This window comes from Acomys minous, assembly GCF_964271855.1.
Source record: "Acomys minous genome assembly, chromosome: 9".
Taxonomy (NCBI): domain Eukaryota; kingdom Metazoa; phylum Chordata; class Mammalia; order Rodentia; family Muridae; genus Acomys; species Acomys minous.
In genome coordinates, this window is record NC_140490.1 from 121,505,619 (window position 1) to 121,527,528 (window position 21,910).

Below are 21,910 nucleotides of genomic sequence, written 5' to 3' on the forward strand. Positions count from 1 at the left end.
ACACACAGATTTTTCTTATCAAGAACTTGGCAACATGCAGCCCCATGTGAGGCAGGGCTTGAAGTGGGTGGATACAAGAGTGAGGAGGGAAGAATCAGAGAACATCATTACGTTTTTTTCAAGAGAGACAGGAACACAGAGGAAGCACATCTTGGTATCCCTTGACTTACTCTGACAACAGTTGTTAGAGGTTTTATTTATACACAAAATCATTTCCTCAAAAACTTCAATCACTGATTAAAAAGCCTTTTAGGATACTTTTTCTAAAGTATTCCTTTATTACATAAGTATATTGAAATAAAAGAAACAAAGCAAGTGAACAACAAATTTCATAATTACTAAACATTATTATGATAAAATATGTTTTCTTTTAAATCAATATCTTTTCCCTTCAGATTGGTGCCAGAAAGCCATCTAGGTACAGAACTGATAGACAGGATGGCTCTGTGTTCGATTCTGCTTCAGTCTGGGACAGAATTAGATCAGATATTATTTCTGACTACCTATCATGTCAAGCTTATCTATAGAAGTCCAATCTTCCTGACCCTTGAGTAATTCCTCCTTTCTTTCCTCTTTTATTTTTGACATAAGGCCATCATCCTTTCCTTTGATTCTTAAAATACTGTGTGGTTTTTGATTAAGCAAAGGCAGATTGTTCTTTGTTTTACTAAAATAACAGAAAAGTCTTTTTTTTTTACAACCCTGCTCAGAAAGGCAGAGCATCCACTGAGCCAAAATGTTTTTCTCTGTGCTTCTGTCATGAACTCATGTTTCAATGATATTCCTATATTTATACAATATGTAAATGATAGAAAAACATCAGGATTCTCTATATTGCTTACTTTACCTTCAGGAAGGTATCAAGGTTTGTCATTAATTGTATGGTCACGATCTCTTCCTGTCCATATTAGTTTCTTGTTTCAGAAGCTGGACATGAAAACCTAATCATTCTGTTACAGTTTGCCAGCTTCTAGAATTTCCTTAATTTTTGTTAAATAATTTTTCTCATATCCTTTGCCTCATGCTCACTAATAACAATTGTTAATGACCTAAATGTGTATCTAAGTATTAAGTTTTATGAAAAACTCAATTTTCTGCATAGCTGTTCTTCCCAGGGAAATACCATTAATTTTATTCTCATAAGCAACAGCTTTGGTTACATTCTCTCAGCTCTAGCTTCCACCGAGAGGCCTTTAACAGTCAGAAATATTAATACAAGCAAAGAGTGTGTGGCGAATTTCCATTAAGGGCAGTAAAGAGCCAGTCCAGGCCGTCCAAGCACTAGAACTTTGCTAAAAAGTGCTTTTAGGACTTTGGGCACCCCCAGGAACTACCGATATTGCTCACATGGGCAGACTTCATCAATTTTCTTACTGAATTTATTTTAAGATAACCATTGATTGAATTTCTTAAAATAATTATTTGAGCTAATCATTCCTTTGCCCAAAAAAAACTGTAATTGATATACAGATTTTACAGAAAGATTAGATAACATACTCTAAACATAATCAGGCATTAAATAAAACAAAAAAAGCACAATGGTTCCCCTTTTCTTCTTTCATCGAAATTTTGTTTTAAAAAGAACCGAAAAAAATGTCTTAAGAGTATGAGCCACAGTCACTTCACGGTGTGCCACTAGGGCTGTCACATACTGGTCTGTGTACCGTGTTTCGCTAGTGTCATTGATTTCGGTGATCTGATTGCTTCATGACAGTGTCTGGGCCTTTCTCATTCTGCTCTTACTGAACAGCTCAGCACAGGCCTCCCACTGTGTCACCCCTTCCTCAGCCCGCTTTCCCATATGTGCCAACTTGGATATCTGACTTCAACTGAAACTTCCCAGAAAGCACTTGGCAAACACATTCCACAGAATTCCCCCAAATAGATTCATTGCATACTGTCCTCACTATAGCACTTATTTACAGTATATCAGCTAATTACTATTAATAATTACCCTAATGTTTTGAAAAGGAGAAATGATTGCAAATTATTCTGACACTAAAAGTAGAAAATATACAATAAAAAATACCTATGAAGAACATCAATGTAAAACTTGTAAAGTAAATATTACCAAATCACATAAAAAACAAATATATAGAGCAGAAGAGGGAGGGAGGGAAGGGAAGGAGGGAGGGAACCAGAAGATACAAGTGAGGGAATAACAATCAGGATGTAATGTGAATAAATTAAAAAAACAAAAAGCAAACATACAAATATATGTATATATATTATAGTCACTACTCTCAAATAAATTTTAGCTCAATGTAAAAATTGTTCAACATATGTAAATTTGTGAACATGCGTTTCTCAGAGGAAGGATAACAGGTTACCAAGAAGAGACTTGATACCCTATGAGCATATACAGGGAGAGGTAATCCCCCTCAGTCACAGTCATAGGGGAGGGGAGTATGGGGAAAATGGGAGGGAGGGAAGAATGGGAGGATACAAGGGAGGGGATAACCACTGAGATATAACAAGAATAAATTAATAAAAAATAGTATAAAAAAGAATATGAATAATGTAATCATGTGGATATACATCCAGAAATGAAACCATTTAATAAGGTGACACACGGAGCTTAGGGAGATGGCTCAGTGGTTAGGAGTGCTTACTGTTCTTATAGAAAACACAGGCGTTGTTCTCAGTATGTAGTGGCTGCTGTGACTTCAGTTCCAGGAATATCAGATATTGTCTTACGTGCTTTTGCTGTAAGAGACACCGTGACCACAGCAACTCTTATGAAAGAAAACATAATTGGTGCTGGGTTACAGTTTCAGAGGTTTAGTCCATAATCACTAGGAAGGGAAACCTAGCAGCATGCAGGCCGGCATGGATCTGGAGAAGGAGCTAAAATCTTGATCCACAGGCAGCAGGGAGAAACTGTGTGCCACACTGGGTGTAGCTTGAACATAGGGGACAGTAAGGCCCACCCTCACATTGACACACTTCCTCCAACAAGGCCACGCTTGCTAATTGTGCCACTCCCTACGGGCCAAGCATCCAAACACATGTGTCTATGGGGGCCACGTCTACTCAAACCACCACAAGTGACACCATCTGTTTTCTGTGGGCACCAGTATGCACATATGGTAAAAGCACAGAAATTCTGACACATACACAGAGTTAATGTGAATAAATGTTTAAAAAACCATATATATATATATATATCAATACCCTCAAAGATACATATGAATAGATCATATACCAGTATAATAAAGGTTATATAGACAGGGCCAATGTTTTGCTGCACATAGAAAACTGAAATTTTTTCTTCTAAGATTGTGAGAAAACAAGAGTGTACGCTTTTGTGGATTGTGTATGGTTTAATAATAAAATTAGAGCTACAGTGCTTAGTTTAGAAAAAAAAGTAAATAGAATACAAATAGAAAGGAAGGGAATTAATTATCTATGTTTACAGGTTATATTTTTCTACTTTTTTTTTGGCAGGGGTTCAAGACAGGGTCTCTCCTGGTTAATCTTGGCTGTCCTGGACTCCCTTTGTAGACCAGGCTGGCCTCGAACCCACAGCGACCCACCTGCCTCTGCCTCCCGAGTGCTGGGATTAAAGGCGTGCGCCACCATGCCCTGCTATGATTCTACTTTTCAAGAAATCTGATGATCCGACTTAAAGATTATGAAAAATGAATGAAGTGAGTGAAGCTGAAGAATATAAAATTAAAAATACAGTTAAAGAATAAACTAGAATTAAAGATGTCCAATAAAGAAAAATATTTTTATGCTGGCAGTTATAACTTATTGCTGAAAAAAAAAATCTGAAAACCCTAGGATGGAGAGTTTGCATGATAACAGATTGAGAAAAACAATATTCTTAAAACTTTTACAGCTTAAGTGATTTAAAATTTAGATCTAATGTATTCTTTAAGAAACAGGCATAGAATTTCTTAGAAACACACACATATACATACATATCAGAGAAAGAGACAGAGAAAGAAAGAGAGATAAAAACAGAGACAGAAAGATAAACAGAGAAACAAGAGAGAAACCAAAATTCAAATGGAATTGCAAGGACCTCAACAATAGCATGTCAACCTCCAACAAAGCAGCTTAACCCAAATAAAGAGACCAAAGAATTTGATTTCACAAAATAACTATGGAGCTACAGTAACCAGAGCACTGTAATCTTGGCATAAAGGCATATACAAGGCAGGAAAAGACAATAGTAAACATATGTATTTGTAGCCAACTGAGTCTCAACAAGTAGACCAAAATCACACAATGTAAAATGTATATACCACTCACCAAGTAAACTAGGAAGTTTTCTACAGTCTCACTGTGTGTGTGAGTACATGTGTGTATGTGTGCATGCACATGTGTGCTCATGCATGTGTGTGTGTGTTTGTGTATGTATAGAAGATTGACACTTAAGATGTGTCCTACCCTTAAAAAAATGAACCTAAATTAAATAAATAACTAAATGTAAGTTCTTAATCTGTGAATAGCTGGGAGCAAAGAAAAGCAAACTCCTTATAGGTATAGAAAATGGTCTTTCAGATGTGATCTTCAAACACATAAAGCAGAGCAGAAATAAACAAATAGATCATCTCAAACTAAAGAATTTCTTCACAAAAAGTCAGTAGTCATCAAAGGGGGCGGGAAATATGGGCAGTATATTTGCCCAGTACTCATGTGACAACCAGTAAATATCCAAAATATATAACAAGCAAACCTTTGCATCGTAGAAGTGGGTGTTATAATAAGAGTGTGCAAAGATTCTGAATAGATATTTCTTTCAAAAGAAACACACAAATATACAAAACACCAACAAGTATATTAAACACCAAGAAATCTGCTTAGAAGTGACACTATCCCCACTGAACTAGTTTCTCTTACATCAATCACTAATAAAGAGTGGAGAGTGGGATATTACTTTCTCACATACTCTGGTGCCTCACCTTTGACCATGTCCCCTGGAGGGGGAGACCTGGTGGCACTCAGAGGAAGGACAGCAGGTTACCAAGAAGAGACTTGATACCCTATGAACATATACAGGGGGAGGTCATCCCCCTCAGTCACAGTCATAGGGGAGGAGAGTAAGGGGAAAATGGGAGGGAGGGAAGAATGGGAGGATACAAGGGATGGGATAACAATTGAGATGTAACAAGAATAAATTAATAAAGGAGAAGAAAAAAAATTAAAGAAAATGTCACATGGATATGTCCATAAGTCAATCTCATAAAGTCAATTTCTTTACTAAGGTTTCCCAAACATATTATGACATTATCATATAACCTCATTAAAATAGCTTTAATAAAAACCTGAAGACTTCAAATGGTGAGGTGGTAAAGAAACAGAAACACTTATAAACTTTTTGGTAGGAATGTAAATTAGTTTAACCTTACAAATTTGGTGCCATGTTGAATATCATATTCTATATAGTATGGAGATTACAATAAACAGACAAACAAACAAACAAATAAAGCTTTGTCATACTGTCTAGATATACTACTTTGTAAATGTTTCCAAAGGAAAAGAACGTTTGCATGCCTAATAGATACAAATCCATCTTTACTAGAGCACTGTTCAAATAGGTAAGGTAGGGAATCAACGTAAGTACTCACTGAAATTGGAAGAGATGAAGAAAATGCTGTATAAGGACAGACTGTGTGTTATCCAGCCACACAGAATGAATCTTGTTAATTTTCAGTTAAATGGATAGAACTTATTAGCATTCTAGTATGGTATATTAACCAGAAAACCAAGAGCAATGCTTTATGTCCTGTCTCACATGTGGTTGCCAAAAACTTAGTGTTGTTTGGGAAGAATAATAAATACTAGAGAGTGGTGGGGCGTGACGGTTTGAGGAAAACGTGGATGAGCACACATCAAAAGTTACATAGGAGAACTAAAATCTTGGTTTTGGCACTGTAAGAAATGTTTACAATTCTGATAAATTACCTATTACTTTTTCCTATTATTTTTTATGCAATATCAACAAGTAAAATGATTGAGGGCTCCAAGTGTATATAACATGTATATTTATATACAAGAACAAAAAGTATCGCAATGAATCTCATTAGTATTTGCAACTCACATCATTAATAACTCAGAAATGAAACATTGTAAAATACTAATTACCCTGATTTAGTCAATGGACACCAGGGCCATATGTTAAAATATTCTGCCCTCTGAGAATTTGTGTCCATCATCTCATGAACTTAAGCAATGTGTTTGCAGTTAAAGCTCTGGTTGCTTAAAAGCAAGCATGCCAGGTTCACTGTCTTCTTTCATAACCTCACTGTCTTCTGTCAGGGATGTACTGCATTCTCCCACATGACTTATTTAGGAGCTTATGGACCATTGTGTGAGATCTCTTCAGTGACTGGAATTAACTCTGATGTGTCCGTAATTGGATGATATGCCAGCAGCATGAGGATGAAGGGATCTGTAAGTTTATGGTGACACCATAAAAGGACACTCAACTGCAAACAGACATGATGGAAGCAGAGTCGCATCTAGCTTAGTGTAGAGTTCTATTTTCTATGGAGCTGAAGATGACATTGAATTCCATTCTTCTTTCCTGAGATTACAGGCCACATATACTATGTTTGACAAAATGAAGATGTTCTAATATGTGAATATACATTTATTTTATTCATATGTGAATGCTTTTCATAAATTATTAGAGACTTAGAAAAATAGTGTGGGAGGATAGTAAAGACTTTATCAATGCATGTGGATGGATCCCTCAAATGGGCCCAGTAATGAAGATGTTTTAATAAACAATGAAATATCTTCACAGAAAATTGAAAGCTAGACTAAAATACATGTTATCATTGAAAGGCACATAGACAAAGTGATATTTGTCACTATCAGTAAAATTCTTAGATTATAAGCTAAGCGGACCTGACAAGTGTTGGATCACAGATTTGGAAAATCCAACTAGAAACACTCTTTAAAATTTTCAAAGATGATTTTTTTAAAGCTTTTATTAGACAATTCAGTTTTAACTAGACTCTGGTGAGAAACTTATAGAACAAGAAATCTGAGAGACATTGAGTGGTACAGGAAGCCAATTTGCCACCTTCGAACACCATTAATTTGTAACTGTTGAGTCAGTGTTTCTCTCTTAACACCAAATGGTCCAATGATGGAGAACATTTACCATGCTGTTTGATTAGAATTCTTTTATAATGCATGGTTTATATTGTGTACTAGTTACATTGCTACCTAGGAACTAATTCGTTCCCGATGTTTATAGTTTTCATGACAGACACTTTCTACAGCCATTTCTCCTTACTTATGCCCTCATCTGTCTGCAAAAGGAAGAAAGGACGATCACATGTGCCATGCCCGCATGAGCAATGGCAAACCTGGAAAATGTGAGAACTTGTCTCAAAAACCCGAGAGCTGGAAATATAGCTCACTGCTTGCCTGGATTTAATCTCCAGCACTGGATTTTTTATGTGACTCTTAGATACATCTTTATTAAATAAGCATACTTTTCCTATAGCCAAATTGTATTTTAGTATTTTTAGAGTTATAACATTTCCTCATATCAACTATTTACCAATTTATGTTCAAATTTCAGATTCCTATAATGTACTCTTTATCTGTAAGTTTCTAAATCAGAAGAACTTAGGAACATTCCATGTATCTGGTGGGTGTTGTACATTATATGTTTTATTATTAAGCAGCTTTGTTAATGACATTATAGTATTCTTGGGATTTACAAACTGCCCCCTGGAGTGTTACTTACATTGCTCTTTCTTTCCTTTCTTTTTTATTGATAGATAGTAAAGACTTGGTAACATTGAGTCAGACTCTCACTGGTGCACGTATGCAATTTATTATTCCTCTTTCTGGAGACATAAATATCTAGTAGTTGTTTCCCAACTGTGGCCAAGACTGTCGGTGGATTAGAGTGCTGTCAATTACCTCCTCCATTGTGGAGTCATATGTGTATCTTTAACACCTTCTGGAAAGATAGTCTTCATTATCTGTGGAGTTTTCATTAGACAGATATTTTCTCTCCTTTTTGGATGACATTATTCAGGCTTTTCTGGCATTAATGTCTATTGCTATCCGTCCTTTGTGGGCATGTTTTTTTCTGGATGTTCCTAAGAACTCTGTTTCTGCTCTAGGCAGTTTTACTTTGATCGCATGGATTCATATTTTGTTTGTTATGCATTATGCTTGACATTTGCTAGGCTAAGGATTATATTGTGCCCATTCTGAAGTCCCTTGCCTATTATGTCTGCTCCTGTCTCAAAATTTCTTCCGCATAATCCTCTATATACCCACGACTCTTCCATATGCATGGGGCCTGACTACTGCCAATCTGTTTCCCATGTGAGATCTGTGAGACGCATCTTATAAGTTTTAAGTTCTTAAATTTCTTTTTAGGCGATAGCTTCCAGTGTTTAAGAAGTTTGCAGGGATTGTATCCTCTAGAATAACATGTTACCCTTACTTTATTTTTTAGTATTTCTGTCATGACTTAAAATAATTTATAGAATATAGAATACACAAAAAACATATAGTAATTTATTTTCAAGCACAAAGCTTCTCATGTAAAGACATGGTTGAAATAAAGAGCTTTACAAGGTTCTCTTTGTGACTGCTCTGAAATCTTCCTCCTTTCCCCCAGTGATAGAATTCCTTCATTTATTTTTCATTTTTTCGTTTTTCACATTTGTTTATTCATCATTGTGTGCGCACATATTACAACATGCCTATGTGGCTCATCAGACGTTTTGCAGGAGCCAGTTGTTGCCTTCTACCATGTGGCTTGAGCTCAGGTATGAGGCTTGGCTGGGCAGCGATCACTCTTACCCATGAAGCCATCTTACACTTCCCAACTCTCGTAACTCCCAATACTACTAGCAGCCTTTCTATCATGTCAGAGTTTATGACTGCATTATTTCAGCAGGAATTGTGTTTGTGAGATTTACTCATAATGTGTATTTTATCTTCAGTGTTGTACAAGTACTCAATCTTTTTAAAACACACTTTTATACTTTCATTTTATTATTGTTGCCAAAGACACATAATAGGTTCAAGAAGTTACAGGTCAGGATTCAGTGTGGATTAGTCTGTGTTTCTTCCACACACTTGGTGATTCTTTTCACTTGAATATGTATTCAACAACAAAACTTCTTGGCCAACAAGCACTCCCTACACTCATGGTGTAAAATAACTTCCTCGAATGGTTGGTCATAGCTCTCCACATCATTTTACTGTCACTGTTAGGCCACAGAGATTTCCGTTTAATATATACCTGCGATGTATACTGTGTCAACCCTCTGACTTTGACTGTTTGGATGACAGTGATTGTTCTGGCCTTATTTCATTGAGGACACGCACACACACATTTGTATTTATATCATGTATTTATACTTGATGATTTGACTATACTTTTTATGACAAAGCTGAAAGTAAACGCTAGTGATAAAAGCAAAACACTGCAGACTTAAAATTTAGATTATCTACATCTTTTATTTATCACTTATTTTCATAATGTTTCATAGTAAGACATGAATAAACACCTCTACACTTAAGATGTGTTGGTATTCAGCTACTAATAAATTAGAAATAGTAACTACAATTTTTGGTGCAGTGTTTTTCTATATCTTAGCTATATAGAACACTTTCTCATTGTATTTTTGATCTCTTATACACACTATAGAGTCATATATTTAATGTGCATTAGAAATCCACAATAGTGCCTGCAACGATGCCTCGATTGTTAAATGCTGGGGTCACAACCAAAATATCAAGGAAACACATGTTAGTCCTTATATATTAGGTGCATTAAACTCTGAAATGCTTAAATATTAGCTATTTGTAGTTCTCTAAATCATAAGCAGTCAAAATTATAACTTAATGACAACTTCATACTTTCAAGTACAAAATCCACTTTTGGTTCTCCAATATATAAATGCCTCATTTGAATTATTTAACATGTGTTTTGCATTCATCTTCAAATTCTATGCTAAAGGAAGCACATTCAGTGCTTTACTTTCATGACTATGGGCACAGCATCAGCTGCCATCTGAAGTATTAGAATACTGTCAAAATTGGCTTCTTTAATTCATTTTCTTTAGAGAAATCTAGTTTCAGCAGCAAGGATGAAATAAAACATAAATTACATAAATGCATTGAATAAAAATAAACATTTATAAAGCCCATATATAAGCAATGAAGAAAGAATGTAGAAATACAACTCAAAATACAACTCCAAACCAAACTCCCCAAAGGTCCCTAGCTCATTGAAAATAAAGGTCATGGTACCCCGTATCTGTATGGCTGTCTCCATGTACCTGCTTGATATCTCTACGAATTCTTTCTCTTCTTTTATATTACATAAATTGGTCAACATGCAAGCAAAACTTTTAATGAAGGCATGAATTTTTACCTATGTGCATTCTTATTATACCCTCATCTAACAAATACTAGGTACCAAATAAAGGTTTGTTGCATCAATAGATGATAAGAAGCCAGATCAAACATAAAGACACATCGCAGTTTATTAGAAGAATTTCTCCACTCATTTCACAGTCCATCGTAGGGAACACAGACTCTGTGACTGTTCTCCACAGGTTCCCCTCAGTGTTTTAATCTAAAACACAGCTTACTAGGCCATGTACTTGGGCCTTTATTATTTGTATTTATTCCACCTTCCAGTGTCAACTCCACCCAAGCAACTTATGTTTCACATACAGACATCTCCAGCCTTTCTGATGCTTTCACCTATTAATCTGCTGCAATAAAGAAGATAACACCATCTCGTCAACATAAGAGGTGATGCTTCTCTGTTGTCCTGGTGGGCTTTGATTTTTCTGCCCGCAAGAAGGTAAACATCATTCTCTTTTATTTGGAAATGAAAAAAAAATTATTTATTTATTTGCTTTAAAGTATACATTGAATGATATAATGTTTCAGCACTCTCTAGAGTGCATCTGCTCTTCTTCAGGTCCTGTTTATGTTTGCTACCATCAAATTTACATGAAGAAACAAAGTATCTCTCTGACAAATGTTGGCTTACCTTCAAGGGCATTGATGCTAACATTACTTTTGGTGTTTTTCCTGGAAAATTATGGTTCCACCTTATATTTCCTATCACTCTGTGCCCCCGTGTTCTCTAATCCATTAGAAAATTTTAAATTAAGTGTCCACGTACGACTCACTGATTTCCAGAGTTGTTTCCTTTGAGTCTCTTTTTTTTTATTATTTACTTCCTCTTTTACATATACATTTATATTATTACACATATATAAAATAAACTACAAACAGCAAAAGAACTACAGAACAATCAGAAATTTTATTCATGTTACTTTCATAGTGTTTTGGCTGTTTGGATTTGGCAACCTTGAAGAAAACATCTCCCTATCTCGGTAAGTCTAAAATTCTGAATGTTACTCAATATCTATTTTGAATGAGTGTTAGAAAGAAGTGAATATGATGTATGACATTCTTAACACATTTATAAATATTGTTTTAAAACCTTGGTCACAATTTAAAATATTAGACAAAGATTTTGAATGTGATTTTTATCTGTTTGCTGCATATATGAAGTAAAATGAAATGTGCTGAATAAAATTTATGAATGTATGAAAACTACAGTTTCTGATCATTGTCCTACCTCAGTTTTATTCATTTTGTACATCAGAGCAGAAAAACAAATATTAGTTCTTTCCAGGAAACCAGAACATTAGGGCTCGGTAAGGGAGCATAGTCTCCTCAGGTCAAGTGCTAGTCCAAATACAGTCCTTTTCTTATGAAAGTCACAGACTTCTGATCTCACACTGCCATAACAGAAAATAGTAGGAAAAGATTTGGTGCTTTCACTAAACATTTCTCATAAGCTTAAACATTAACTTTTTGAAATTCTGCACATGTTGCAAATTATTTGGTTGAAAGAAATAAAATAGAAAGACAATATAGAATATAATCTGAATAAATTATAATAAATTAAAATAAAAAAGACAATATGGAGAATAATCTGCTTCTCAAACATTTTTTGAAAAAACATTTATTTTTTCCATTCTTGGGCATATATGCACAAGATCTTCCATTCTACCACAGAGGCACTTCTCAACAATGTTCATGGTGAATTTACTCATAATGGCCATAAAATGGAAACAATTTCAATGTTCCTCATTCAAGAAAAGAATGAAGTAACTGTGATGCAGTTATACAATGGAGTATTAGTCAGCTGTTAAAAAATGACATCATTAAATTTGCAGGCAAATGGATGGAATTAGAAAATTTCATGCTGACTGTGGTAACCCAGACCCAGAAAGGAAAACAAGGTATTTATTCACTCATAAATAAATGATAATCATGCTACAATCCATAGGCCCAGAAAGGCTAAATAACAAGGAGGTCTCTTATGGGGATGCAAAGATATTCCTGTGAACGAGAAATAGAATAGATTTTGCTGGTCAATTGGGGGCTGGCAGGAATAGCAACAGAAGAAGTCAGGTTGGGCTGCGAGTGGAGGAAGAGAGTATGGGAGAGACAACTGGGTTGGAGGGCATTTGGGGGAGGGTGCGGAAACCTAGTGCAGAAGAAACTCCCAGGATTCTACAAGGATGGCCCTAGAGCATAATGGAAGATACAAAGCCTGAACTAGCCGTCCTCATTAATCAAAAAATACCCAGTGGTGGAACTGGGACACCAACACAGCCAAAAACCATTTACCTATAATCTGTCCTGCCTGCTACATGTATGGGGGGGGCAATGTAGGCACAGATTTTGTGGGAATAACCAACCAATGAAAAGCCTAATTTAATGCCCAAGTCATGACACTTCATGGATGACCAGGAATCATAGGCTGGATAGACCAGAGACCCAGGATAGAAAGAAAATCAGCAAAATGATTCCTAAGGAATATTTTGCTATATGCCTAGGTAGGTAGGTACCTAACCCAGTTGCCTGAGAGGCTGTCTCCTATCTCCAGGAGCTTATGGGAGCAGAAGCCGACTCCCACAGCCAAACAAACACTGAGGACAGAGAGACCAAAATGGAGGTCTCCACTCGGCGTTAGATGAGCCCCACAGAATTGGGAGAGAGATTATTGTAGAAGTCAGAGGATTTGAGCACACCAGGATAATAAATCCACAGAACCAAGTAATCAGAGATCATGTGGATTCACAGAAACTGAAGCAGCAGTCAGGTGAAATTTATCACCATATCCAATGATGTGTCCTATCTACAGAGTCATCTTTTATTTATTTATTTATTTATTTATTTATTCATTCATTCATTCATTCATTCATTCATTCACTTTACTTCCTGGTCATTGCCCCATCCTTTCTAACCTCCCAGTCCCAGCCTCTCTCCTTCTCTGCATCCCCTTCCTCTATTCCTCAGAAAAGGAGAGGCCACTTCCTGTCCACCCCAGCCCATCTAGTTGGACCAGGACCGAATGCATTCTTGCTCCCACGGGACTGGCAAGGCAGCCACCAGGAAGAAGTGATCAAAAAGCTGGCAGCCCAGTCCATGTCAGAGAGAGCACCCACTCCCCCAGTAGAGGACCCACGCGAAGCCTGAGCTGCTCATTGCCTACGTGTTTGTAGGGGCCTAGGTCAAATCCATACACGGTCTTTGGGTAATGAATGCTTCAATCTCAGCAAGCCCCTCTGGTGCCTGGTTAGTTGGTTCTGTTGGTATTCTTGTGCAACTCCTGTTTCCTTCCGGTATTTTTCCCTTCCTTCCTCCACTTTTTCACAACACTCCCTACACATCACCTGACGTTTGGCTGTGAGTCTCAACATTTGTTTTGAAGTGCCGCTTGATAAAATCCCTCAGTGGGCAGCTGTGCTAGGCTCGTGTCTGCAAGCACAGCAGAGCATCTTTAGTAGTATGTGAGGAGCTGGCTCTGTCCCGTGGGCTGGGTCTTGGGTCCATCCACGCGTTGGTTGGACATGCTCTCAACATCCGCTCTATCTGTTCTATCTTTATCCCTGTGCATCTCACATGCAGGGTGAGTTCCAGGCTGAAGATTTTGTTGGTGAGTTGGTACTCCCCTCCCTCTACTACTATGTTTATAGCAGCTCTATTCGTATTAGCCAAATGCCCCTCGACTGAAAAATTGATAAATAAGCTGGTACATTTATGCAATGAAATACTACTCAGCTATCAAAAACACAGAAATGGAGTTTGCAGGAAAATGGATTGAACTAGAAAAGATCATCCTGAGTGGGGTAACTCAGACCCAGAAAGGCACACACGGTATGTACTCTAATCATTTATAAGTGGATTTTAGCCCTAGAGTACAGAGTAAACACTGCAATGCATGGACTCAAAGAAGATAAGTAACAAAGAGTATCCAAGGGCAGATGCTTAAATCCCACCCAGAAGGGGAATGAGAGGAGGCAGACGTAGTGGCTGAAGAGAGGGAACAAGGTAAGAGGAGGAGGGCAAAGAGAAATAGGGCGGAGATCAGACCAGGGGAGAGCAATGAAGGGAGTGGGCAGAGACCTGCAGAGAACAGAGAAACTGTGGGCAGGAGCATCTCTGAGACAAGTTGGAGAACTAAGTCAGGGTAGGCTTCTTAGAGAAACATGAGCTGGACTCTAGCTGAGATTCCTAGTCGCAGGGGACATCGAGATTGAAGAGGACACCCTCTAACTAGACAAGTCATTTTATTTGGGGGGGGGATTTAGCACATAGCTAGTTTTATTCTCTGAAAACCTTTTAAAAAATCAAGAAGTTGAATATTTTACCCTTAACTTAGAATAATTTTATTTTTACCCAGAAATGTATTTATTTTAATTAGAGACTGAAAAAGTAAGCTCCTCCACTCACATATTTACCTTTAATATAGTTGCAACTACAATAAACTAGAACAAAAATTAAATCTGACTTGCGAGCTTTACATATTAAAGGAGAATGGTCAGTCTGTTTTTGACAGTTTGCTCCAAGATTGAATCATTCCATTGCAGAGAAGCTCTTTAAACAGGAGGATAAACAACTCAAAATAGCTTCTGGAAGTCCCTGAACCTTGCTACATTCACTAGGCCTTTCCCTGCCAGGGCAAGCAATAAAAGATGAGAATAGTTCTGGGGGCAGTGTTTGTGTGTGTGTGTGTGTGTGTGTGTGTGTGTGTGTGTGTGTGTGTAGGGGTGGTGGCGGCAGGTGGAGGTGCAAAGACTACTCAGACAAGCCAAACTTTAAAGAAGAATTTAAAGAAGTCCAGACCAGCTGCCTTAATGAAGTAAAAAACAAAACAAAACAAACAACAACAACAAGAACAACAAACCAAAACCCAAACAAATGAAAAACAGACAAGCTACCTGAAAGCGTTTTCAAGTCAATTGAAGCACATGAAAGGGCCCTCTTCAACCAGCTGAGCTGTCACCTGTGCTGGGGTTGGCTTTGGTGATCCTTCTGTCAGCCATTTCTGCTCCCGTGAATAGCCCCAAGTAAGCGCTGACCCATATTCCTGTAAGTAGTCTCCCCACTGCCAAAACTCACATTTCACCAAGTTGAACTTCAGTGGTATCCATACTTCAGTCTGTTGTTGGCTTCCTATCCAGGGTGAGTAGCCCTGTGTGTTGCATCTCCCCAGTAAAGTTTGGTACAGGACACATTCACAAATAGGTAATGTACCACATGACAGTTTTGTATTGGGTAGCTATGGACACCAGCAGATTGCTAAACTTCAGATGCTTTGAGGAGTATAACAGCTTTAATCAAGCTACCCTGGAGAAGTATTTTCTCTGCTTTTTCTGAAGGAACTAATTTAGACAAATTCTAAATTAGTAAAATTGAAAAGAGAAGAACCCTTTCTTTGTAGAGGAAGGATGGTACAGAGTGAGTTGCTGTTGCCTACGTGCCCTGCCTTTATGTCACTGAAGCTTAAGATTGCAGTCATTATTTTCTGCCCAAAATCATTATTCTCCACTATACTTCAATTGGTTAAACATATTTCTTGGAGTGAAACAATTCAGAAGATACTTTGAGATACTTAAATATGACTCTGCTATGAAATGTTATAGTTGAAATAGATCTGAGTTCTACTTAAAAAATGCATCAAGTTAAATATTCCACTCAAAGTACTTGCTGTTAAAATAATGAAATATATTTGACCTATTAGATTTATCAAAAAATGTGAAGAACATCTTATATTTTGTTCCTGATCCATCATAAAAACACTTATGCGAAGCAAAAGAAAATTGAGAACATACAACAATTTTTTTTGTGTGCTAGATACAGTAAGAAATATGAAATTTTTATGTTTAATTCCAGCCTAGTTTCTGATGAAATAGTTTGCTGTTTTAGTAAGCTGTTAATCCCCATTATTATTGTGGCTAGATTCAGAACCCCCTAGCACATGTGGTTCTGGTTGTGTCTGCTAAAGTGGTGACAGATTGATTTAACGGAAGATATTCACACCATGTTTGAGGAAGTTAGCATCCCATGGAGTAGAAACTAGACAAAATAACAGAGTAAATAGAGAAAGCCAGCATCTAATTCTGTTCTTTTGGTGTTGGCAATGTGGCCAACTGTCTCTCATTCCCATGCCTTCCGACCACCATGGTGTGTATTCTTCCTAAACACGTGAGCCAAAATAAAACCTTCTTGTAAGTAGCTTCAACTGAGTATTGTGTCAGTGCAACAGTGTGCAATTGATGTAGCTTCTTCACAATACTATCATAACTAACTATAAATAGCTTGAAACATGACATTAATTCTTTTGAAGAATTTAGATGTCAAGGCATAAAAGGGTGCGTTAGGCTTTTTTTCTGAATGGGCAAGGAAAGAATCTCTGTTCTTGACTTTTCTAGACATTTTATATATTCACATTTTAGTCCATGGTCATATAATCCTAACCTCTGTTGTTATATTTGTTCTCTGATATTCTTTACACATATTTTAAATTATCATATTACTCATACTAGCTGTGATTATTTGGTTCAACTAAAATCTAACAATGAACACGTTCAGTGTATATTCTCTTGGCTTACTAGCATTATTACAAAGGAAAAGAGTGTTTTGTTTTGTGATACTTTCAAATAAAAATAGAACATAACATTTTGGAAATTATTTTCTTCATCATGGAGTACTTAAGGGAAGAATAATTATAAATTATTTCCTCAGATTTTATTATTTATCACCACCTCTTGTTTTCTGTCTATAAGGAATGTGTGGAAAGTGAAAATATACTGTTGGGAGTTGCTAAGAACAGTGGATAGTATTAAAACATTAATAAAGAAAAATTACCAATATTATGATTCTGTGGTAATGTCTAAATGTATGACTTATACACATTAAAAAGTACAAGAATGACAATGTCATGTATTGATTGCACTTAGAACTTTTACTAAAGTGATATAATTTATAATAAAATTCTGCATAAATATTAAATTTATATTGATTTTTAAGATACTTTAAATAGCTAACAAGGGTTATTTTCTGTATATAGCTTTGGGCATTTTGGTCAATTTACTGAATTAATTAAATAATGAATTTAATTACTTAATATGGGTAAATTAGATATGTTTATTTAAGTTACTGAAAAAAATGTATCTGTTCCATTTAGCTGTATTTTGAGGTGATTTTTTTTAAGTGAAGGTATTTCCCTAACTAACTCTATGTGAAAGCACTAGCAATATACATTGATATATGATGTTTATAAAATTAAACCACAAGAGCCAGGTGTGGTGGCACATGCCTTTAATTGCAGCATTCCACTCTGGAGGCAGAGGCAGGCAGATCACTGTGAGTTCGAGGTCAGCCTGGTCTATAAAATGAGCCCAGGACAACCAAGGCTACACAGAGAAACCCTGTCTCAAAACAACAGCAACAACAACAACAACAACAAAAACAACACCCACCAACAACAATAACAATCAAACAAAAAAGAAAACAGTGACAACAACAACAACAACAACAACAACAACAACAACAACAACTGAACCAACAAACCAACCAACCAACCAAACAAACAAAAAACACAAATCAAACCAGACCAACCAAACAAGCAAATGAAAACACACACACACACACACACACACACACACACACACACACACACACACGCGAGAGTGAAACCAATGTTCAGAATCCTATAGTCTTTTGTATCATTTAGCATCCTAACATTTTCCTGTTGACTGTGTTTTCATGCCACCACAGTAACACTAACAAAATAATTGGTAATTTTTTTTTAAATCCTCTCTGTCTGGAAATGGAGCTGCAATAAATTCCTTGCATGCTGTGAAGTCTGAATTGAGCCTCTGAGCTGAGCCTGAGTGAGGTCCTTTTGAATACACCTCATCCAGCTCAACTCTGCTATCTCTAACATTATTTCAGTGAAAAGTTACCTGGGGTTGCAATCTGCATTAAGCGGGTTTCGTTTGTTAAGATACTATTATTCCATAAAAATAAATGTATGTTTTATAGCTAATATGAAGAAAGGACTTGCAGTCAGCTACCACTTACAGTAGTAGCCAAATCAAGGGGAAAGATGCTTTGCTGCTTGCAAGTCTATATAAATCACAAAACTGCATTTAGATGAAAACAGGTAAATTTTAAGAAAACACAAGATGAACATGATAGACTGTTGTAAACAGTCTTTTTATATATCATAACAGTAACCATGGAAGCAGTGGGTTGCGTGAACTTGGATGATTATTTTAATTCTCTAGCTCTCAGCTTATATATGTTATTAGTTGTAATTCACCTTGGCTCAGGTAATATCTAACAATAGAGTTATTATTCTTTTGAATTCAATATAACTGAATAGAAGTAACAACGAATTGAAAAGTTCAAGGCCAGAGACTATGTTAGGTTCTGGTAGCTGACTGAGCATATTATTAACAACAGTTACATATTTGGAAAATCAAGTTTACTTTCTCAAGACTTGAATTGGTTATCTCTAATAAAAATGACAATGCTATTTTAAGTAACTATCATATAGTAATCAGTGGAAGACGTCATGTCATGAGGCTTTGCCAAGAGCATCTTGCCCCTTCTGAGACCCCACTACCTATTCCAAATAGAAGGGACCTGAGCATCGATTGTGCAATGACATCCTCAAGTTCAGAGTCGAATATAATTATGTGTGACTCTCAAGAGACAGTGTTGAGGCATGGGAGTGGGCCCCAACAGGAAGCCTAACAGAAGTGTCAGCAAAACTAGATCATGTGAGGAGGAGGGCTGTTCTGTTTGGAAGTTGTATAGATTTGGGTGATTTAACTTTTCTGTGCCACAGTTTCTGTGATGTTTAGACGTTTTGTTTTTTGATAAATTTGGGACAAGGTAGGGCATCTTAGAAGAGGGAACAACTAAGAAAATGTCTCTCTCTGTTATGCATGTGGTATATTTTATTGAAAATGACTGGTGTGGGAGCTGCCTATCCACCGAGGACAGTACCACTCAAGGGTGGATGATTTGGGGTTGGATATAAAACCAAACTGTACAGGCCATAGGGAAAAGGCCAGGAAGTAACATTTCTCCTAGGTCTCTGTTTCTGTTCTTGCTTTCCAGCTCTTGCTGTGTTTGAATTCCTGTTTTGGAATTCTGTATGTTATAGACTATGATTTTGGAAGTTTAAGCCAAATAAACCCTTTTGTCCCAAAGTTGTTAGGGGTGACAACATTAGGAAGCAAACTATGTAATTTCTTAATTTATGATAAGTAGTAATAAAATCTTAATTATGGTGTTATATTTTGTAATCCCAGCGGTGGTCAGGGGAAAAGGGAAAGACCAGAAAGTTTAAACATAACCTCAGAACACAGCAATAGATGTTTGGGATTGAAACTCATCTTGGTGAGGGATTTTTTTTTTTTTATCAGTCTGAAGTATCCTCCTTCACCATCTTTTTTGATTAATTTTGGTTGAAAGTCTATTTTATTAGATACTACCATTTCCCAGGCATTTACTTTGAGGTAATGTCTGTCTTTATCGCTGAGATGTGTTTCCTGTATGAGGCAGAATGACGGGTCCTGTTTTCACATCCATTCTGCCAGCCTGTGTCTTTTATTGGGGAGTTGAGGTCACTGATATTGAGAGACATCAATGACCAGCAGTTAACTCTTCCTGATTTGTTTTGTTTTGTTTTTCATTATTTATTTATTTGTTTGTTTGTTTATGTTGTACGTGTGTGTGTTTGTTTCCTTTATTTTTGCAGATGTGAGGTATTTATTTCCTGTGTTTTCTTGCGTGTAGTATCTTTTGTAGGCCTGGCTTTGTGGATAGGTACAGGTTAAACTTGTTTTGTCCTGGAATATCTTGTTTTCTCCATCTATGGTGATTGAATTTTTTGCTGTTATAGTAGTCAGTGGCATCTGTGGTCTCTTAGTGTCTACATGGCATCTGCCCAGGCCCTACAGGCTTTCATAGTCTCTGTTGAGAAGTTGGGTGTAATTCTGATGGGCTTTATAGGTGACTTTGGTTTTTCCTCTTGCAGCTTTAAAATATTCTTTCTTTGTTATGTGCATTTAATGTTTTGATTATTATGTGGTGGGAGGATTTTCTTTTATGGTCCAATCTTTTGGAGTTCTGTAAGCTTCTTGTATGTTTATTGGCATCTCTTTCTTTTGGTTGGCTTGCTTCACTCAGAATTTTTCTATTAGAAACATTTTTTTTCCATCCCAAGTGCTGGGATTAAAGGCACACACCACCACTGCCTGGCTTAGATATTTTTAGATATTTTTATATAACCAGACTTGTTAGATTATATTGAAATGGATAACTAGAGATTAATAGATAAGTCAAAGAACAAAGACACTCAGGCATTGTGAAATCAGAAAACATTTAGAATGGGAATGTTATATTCTTCTTTATATAAGTAAACATCTTGTATTTACTACTGAATACAATAATGGGTTATGAAATATAATGAATATTTCAATTTTTAAACTGTTTTCCAAATGTTTAACAAATCTTAACTACAAAAATTATTTAGAAAAGGTGTCCTTTACTTGAATATTTAGTGATTTTTTTAACTCATATGTTTCCAATCCATTTTTCTGCTAATGGCCTCATTAAATGTATAATTTATTTTTCCTCATTGATTATATTCTCTTGGTTGTTGGCTATGTAATATTTCTATTTTATAATTTTATTCTGTAGAATGCTTGCCTATGTGGTGATGTTTGAAGCATTTATCAGCTGATTGAGTAAAAATCAAAGAAAGTGGGCCAATCAGAAAGTCAATCAGAAAGAAAAAATACACATGTTGCAGTTTTATTTTGTGATGTTTAATTGGAGAGTAGAATATCCCTTCAGGTTCTTTAATGTCTCAAGTATGGTTTTATTTCCATTCTCATGGGTACAAAAAAATTAAGGTTTATTTAATCATTTCTGCTGTGTAAACATTTCTTTTATATGCTGTTTACTAAAAGTAATTAGGTTATGCCTCGTAAAAATTTTAATGCACCAAAATTAATTTTAGATACCCTATCTAGAATATAATGTTTAAAAATACATGAGTAAAAATTCCTTCCAATTTTTCCATGTAGAATAATAATATTTTAAATATTTGTTCTTCATAAAATTATGCACTCTAGTTAAATATAATTAAAATATATGACAAAATAGTCTTTAGATATTGATTAATATAATGAACACTAGCTGAACAATATGCCATCACATGGATGAGTAATTCTTACCATTGCTTAGTCAAATATTTTAATGTTCGGTATTAATAAATAAATTTTAATCTCATTGAGCAGTTTAAACTATCAGTAGTAGATTTGTTGAATAAAGATATAGTCTTAAATTTACTTTTGAACTTGTTTCTCATGTTTTTGGCTCTGTAAGCCTTTATGTTATTTTTACCACATGCATTTTTTTCCTATAACAATAAAGGCTGAAATATGAGTCTAAAATCCAGTTCTCCAAGTTATAATGCAGTAATCACATAATCATTGAATATAATTATGGGCTACAAGGGCAATATGGTCAGATTTATATAATTGGCTTATCCCTTCTTCAAACT